The sequence below is a fragment of the Hyaena hyaena genome, unplaced genomic scaffold (assembly GCF_003009895.1).
Source record: "Hyaena hyaena isolate Hyena2069 unplaced genomic scaffold, ASM300989v1 scaffold_1674, whole genome shotgun sequence".
NCBI classification, from domain to species: domain Eukaryota; kingdom Metazoa; phylum Chordata; class Mammalia; order Carnivora; family Hyaenidae; genus Hyaena; species Hyaena hyaena.
Window position 1 is genome coordinate 49,517 of NW_024082302.1, and position 6,178 is coordinate 55,694.

The window sequence follows — 6,178 nt, forward strand, 5'->3', positions numbered from 1 at the left end:
TGATTCAATTATTTTTTCTTAACAACACAGCTTGTTAGCTATTTTACTTTGGTAGTGTCTTATTATCAAAGGAATTGCATGGAAAAACACTGCCTCTTACAGCCCACCATACTGATTTGTATCAGCAATGCATGTGTTCTTTAGATGTTCTTCGCGGCTAGAGAAGAGGATCGCAGGGCAGCCTGGGACAAAGCGCCATATGGCTGGTTTAAGGTGGACATTGATGAAGGCACATAAGAGATGGGAGGAGAGATGTCACAGCTTGTCAGTCTTTATCCCTAGAGGAAGCTATGGTGACAGGGAAATGATTGCAATGACACATTCAAGGTCCCTAGATGTGGAGAAGGGTTAAATAATGACTAGAAATTCAGTGACATAAACTCAACGGAAAGGTTGGAAACAAAAGAAGCTGGGGACTGGGTGCAAGTGGAGTTTTCCTACAGTTGGTGAAAGATGCCAGGAAGAGACATTGATGAGAGAGATGTTAAAGTTAGCCTTACAAAACCTTGGAATAGTGACAGATGGAAAGGGTACAATGAGCAGTAAGAAAATACAGAGAATGAAGAAACCTGAAATGAAGTCCATTCTTGTTGAAGTAGACATGTGGGTTGACAGAAAAGGGAAAACAAAGGATAAATTTTCTTTGCAACCTGGTAATGGAAATAGGGAGAGATATTTAGCTGACCAAGTCTTATCCTTGCAAGGAGGAAGCACCCTTGGACCCAGCTCACTTGACCTACCAGACTTGCCCAGATCCTTCCCAAAGCCCTTCTGGTAGGGATCCTAGATTTCCAACCAGATATCATGAAACTAGGCCAGCAGAAGCAGACTTTCTACTTTCTGGACCTGAATACAGATAAGTAATAATAACCATTCCCTGAATACATATCATATGCTAGGTTCTGCGAGTAGCCCTTAAGCCCAGTTTATATCCGCACATAGCCCTGCATGTCAAATAAATTGAATCTGTTTTCAAATGTGCAGGGTAGGTCTCAGAGAAACTAAATTTCCAAGGTATGTAGTTACAAAGTAGTAGAGCAGGGATCCAACACCCCTTCTATTTAATTGCAACTTTCTAGTCCAGTCCATTAGTTTACATAAATAATGGAATACCCCCTTCCCAACCTGCCTGAGATCTGCTTCATTTTGGATAAACCCTTTTAAAAGGTACTTTCTTAAATAAACAAAGTGAAAATAAAGAATGCAATTCATTTACACATGTGTAGATTGGCCAATTTACCAGATATTATTTTCTTCTCATTTTGTCTTTTGAAAAGACCTCAAACTCTGAGAGGTGTAGTTATTTCTGCTGGTATAATACCACCTTCCAGATGTTTTTTTCACCGTATATCTTTGTGTGGCCATAGGTGTTACTTATTACCAGGCAACATTGGCCTGTCAATTCTCTTTGATATATGGTTTTAGGATAAGAATCACACTTCCTCTAGCAGATCCCCAGACTCTTTTCTGGATGTACAAGTTAACCCAAATTAACTTTTTTTAGGCATCTGATCTACTTCTTAATGAAAACATTATTTCTCTTAGATATTACTCCTGTATGAACTCATCTTCCACATTGTTTGACACATAGTTGGATTTTAGGAACATGTTCACCTCTCATTTGGTACAAAATGAAATAGTCTCATTGTAAACCTTCATCCCCTTGGAACCTTTCTCTGAGTCCAATTTTTGAATCTACTTTGTAATTTATTAGTAGAGTAATGATTAGTATGACCAGCTTGTAGTAATAGCTCAGTTCCTTCCCAGTACATAATCTCAAATACCCATTTTTGAGAGTTCAGAACGGGAATTTTCTTGTCAAAATCTCAACATTATAATTTCACAATTTTGCAATACCTTTCACTCAGCTAACACTGCAAGACTGTATTGGTTACATAGTATGTCACTAAATGTGTGGTGCTAGATTTAGGGATTAAAGTGATGAACAGTTTCGACTTGCTTTCTACATTTACAGAGAATATAATTTGGTATAGGATACCAAAAAGTGACTACGCCATTGCAGTTCAGGGTAGGAAGTGCCTACAGGGGACTTCACCCAGGCCTGTGAATGTCCAGATTTAGAGGCTCCAAAGCCAGGGTTGGAATCAGTGAGGTGATACCTGAACAGAAATCTGAAAGAGAAGCCCAGGTCAGAGCCGAAGAGCCATTGAAGGGAAGTATTTCAGTTCAGGCTGTGGCACACAAAAGTAACAGAGGTGAAAATATCAGGTCTTCATGGAACTAATTAAGGTCAGTGATCCCAGAGACCTTCCATTGCAGCCTTCTCAGGCTTACCGCTGTCCAAGACAACTGAGAACATAGAGCTGAGCTTGGAGAGTCAGTGTGAGAGGTGAGAGGAGATAGGTCCCTGACAGTGAAACTCGGGCAGGGAGACTTACCCATTACTAAGCTGGCTTTCCTCCCCGGATCTGGGGGATAGATTAAAACAGTCCTTCATGCAGTGCCTTACAAGTATTAATCCATCTATGAATACTGAATGGATTAATGATTGGTTACATAAATTGATTTTATCAAAGAAAATGCATACATGCACGATCCAATTCTATAGCACTACTACTATGACAGTTGGTAAAATAATAGATCTGTAAAATAATAGGTTTCTGGGAACAGAATAGAAATGGTTTAGTGAGAAAATGTGTTCTGATTTCTAAACAACCATCCTACTGAAAATTTAGGATGGAATTTGTTTAAAAATAAGAGACTATCTTGGGGTATCTGAGTGGCTCAGTCAGTTAAGCATCCGACTTCGGCTCAGGTCATGATCTCATGGTTGGTGAGTTCCAACCCTATGTTGGACTCTGTGCTGACAGCTTAGAGCCTGGAGCCTGCTTCAGATTCTGTGTTTCCCTCTCTCTATGCCCCTTCTCTGCTTGGGTGATTGCTCTGTCACTCTCTCTCTCTCTCTCTCTCTCTCTCAAAAATAAATAAACATTAAAAACTAAAAAAACAAGAAACTATCTCAAACTTAGTAATTGTCTTACGTGTATACACCTTATGTCTTAAAATTAGTTCCCTATTTTCTTAGGGAAAAATCCACAGTATAAAAATAAATAATTCTTCATTTCAAACATAACAGTAAGACCTTGATAGACATTCAATAAATGTTGATTATTCAATTTTAGATACTAACCCAATAAATTATTTTATGTAAAGATTAAGATTTAATGAAACGTTATGGAGATCATTAACTTTTGTCTCATATAAACTTAAAAAATGACTTCAAATCACTGTTTATTTTAATTTACATTTCTTAGTTTTACTAAAGTTCTCAATATACTAGCTCAAAAGCCATGATTCTTTGAATTTTGAAAATAACATGAAGCTTTAGAAAAAAATGTTATTCTTTGTAATTTCACACATACAGCTGAGTTTCTTTTTGGTAAGTTTGTGAAATTACTTTGTGAACTACAGAAACTTTAAACCAAGATTTAAATTTTATCTACTTCTCTATTTGAACAACTAAAAGGTAGAATTTGGAGTCAAGGGAACAATGATAAGAAAAGAATACAAAAGGAAAAGAAATAGAGTTTGCCCTGAGGACAGTTAAATGTTCCTGTAATTTCATTAACGTTATCTATTTATATTTTACTTAAATCTTCAAGCTAATAAGGAGATGCAGTGAAAAAAAGCATCTATTCGATCTGCAGGCCCCACGTTTATAGTATTTTAGTTAACAGTAAGGGGAATGATAAGGAAGTAAGCCTATCGGTTGTTTGATGCTTAACACAAATTAAATATTTTTATGTTTTTGTGAATACATCCTATCTTTCATGTGCCTCATAGCAAGTGGAGGTCAGATAGTTAATAAGCTCAGAGGAAAACTAATGTCTGTAAACATATAGTAAAATACTGAGAGAGAAAAAACCTCTGATATCTAGACGGAACATGGCTTTATAGAAAAATTAACACAATAATGTAATTGTTACCAAGGCTATTGCAATAACATCATAAAATAGTAGTAGTAGTAGTAATAGTAGTAATAGAAATTATAATTAATAATTTAGAAACCAAAGTTTTAAAACTATTCTTTTGATTTTTATTATTTTCAGAAATCACTTCCTTTTCCTAGATTTTACTATGATAATTTTTTTAAAAAAGAGATTCTTACAAAAAATAAATAAATAAGACTATGTTATAGGGTGGTAAATTCACTTCTTCTTCTCCATGACAACAGATAAAGAAGCTGTAACCATGGCAACAGTAATGGGCCAGGGAGATTAGGTACAGACTGGAGATTAAGTCTCCAAGAGCAAAGGAAAAAAGTCCTGATTTGTTCCTTATTGAGACCTTATGTGAAGACGAGTTACTGTTGAGAGAGAGCATGAAGGATTAGTATGAACAAAATTAATTCCCTGTATAAAGAAAGAAGCCATCTCTTTGTTAAAAAGTGTGTCCATTCCTTTTCATACGAGGACTGTTTAAATTGAGGTAAAAGAGTCCATGATTATTTCTATTCTGAACTTTATCTGTGTCGTCTGCATCTAGACTAGTTTTGTGAGACGGCACTCCTGGAAGCCTGAGGAGAAAAACATCTGTGTGCAGACTTCCATTGCTCTCCTTCTTGACAGCCCCTAAAATGGGTGGGGAAATAAACTCATTTTTGATGTGATGCCATCTCTACATGAGGTGCTTTTGAGGAAAAAGGAACTGAAAATTTGTCTCCTTCTCTTTTCAAACTAACTGTCTAACTTCTTGAGAATTCTCCAAAGATTTTTGCAAGTCATCATTGATCACATTTTGTTTTTAGAAAATCTTTTGTAAAAAAAAAAATCTAGTAAGGATCTCATTCACTTTAAACTAGTAAGATGTATAGGTATTACGTTTTGAAAAAAATGAGCTATGATTTCACAGGGATGCCTAGGTTACTTGGCATTTTTTTTAATAGATAAATTTGTAGACCTGTGAATATTTGGTCAGATGGTATGAATATTTTTTATTTTAAAGGATTTTGCCAAATGAACTGCTAAAAAGACTATACTCTTACAAACATCAACTGACAGTGTAAGAGAGTGTCACATCCTGGCCAACTCTAGACACCAACATTCTTTATTATGTTTAGCAAGTTGTTTAGCAAGTAAGTCTTGCTACTCTGGCAGATTTTTTTTAAAAAGTTTATTCTGACAGATTTTTAGATTTTATTTTAGTGCACATTTCTTTTACTGCCAGGTTGAACCCTACTTTAAAATAAGTTTATTAGTTTATTGATCTTTCAACATTTTTGTTATATTATAGGTATTAACTATCTATAGATATTTTGCAAATATTTTGGGTCAGTTTTTCCAGAGGAAATGACTCTAAACTAAGCAATGGGGGGTAGCAGGAGTTAGGTGAACAAGATGGGTCAGGTAGAGTGGGAGCTACTGGGTGAAGGGTTAGGGGAATCACCCATGTATACCCATGGGGAGAGCCTGCTTAGTCCAAGCAGCAAAAATCCAGGGAGCCTCCAGATCCTGTTGTTGTTCGTATAGGTGTGATGATTGGGTGTTCACATTGTCATGTGACATGTGCTTCCCTCAAACCTAGTTATGACATCAGCACATTACCCATCTGAGGTGGGGGGAAATGCCAGGGAACCTCCATGTGAGATCCATGAGGAATGTCTTCATCTATTGTTCACCACTGTCTCCTCTGCCTGGAGGGGCTGGCATTGGAGAGGTGCTCTGTGAATACTTTGTAGATGAGTAGAGCTAAGGGATGCTGCTTACTGTGGAAACCTTGCAAGCCTTGCCCCAAAGTGGTATTTTCCTGACAATAGGAACACACTAAGCTATTGTGCAGGAAAGCTAATGCCCTTGGAATCACACTCAACCAGTGGTGGAGGAGTGGTAGATAAATATCTCAGCTTGCTTCCCTCAGAATAGATAATTTCTAGGCCTGTGCCACACTGGCCCCCAGAGACCCCAGTGGAGTTGCCATTCAGTTTCTCAGTACGCTGACTGCCAGATAACTCACTTTTTCTAGCCCTCACTCCCTGCTGTCTCACTTCCCTACTTCCTGGTAGTTCTTTGGATCTGGTTCCAAATAAACTATTTGTTTTAAATCCTTTTCTTAGAACCTCTTTGTGCAGGAAGCCAAACTAAAAAAAGTGATAGATGGGAGTTAGGCCAGTAGGCTGATTTTGAAGTTTGAAGATTCCTTGAGGTAAAGAGTAGACACT

At 37.1% G+C, this 6,178-nt stretch overlaps 1 non-coding gene across 1 annotated transcript; it reads left to right on the forward strand.

Moving 5' to 3' along the window:
* The first annotated feature begins 5,468 nt into the window (after positions 1 to 5,468).
* Positions 5,469 to 5,574, forward strand: LOC120226381. The gene has a single exon (XR_005527005.1). It is a non-coding gene; the product is annotated as a small nucleolar RNA U13 (small nucleolar RNA).
* The last annotated feature ends 604 nt before the right edge of the window (positions 5,575 to 6,178 follow it).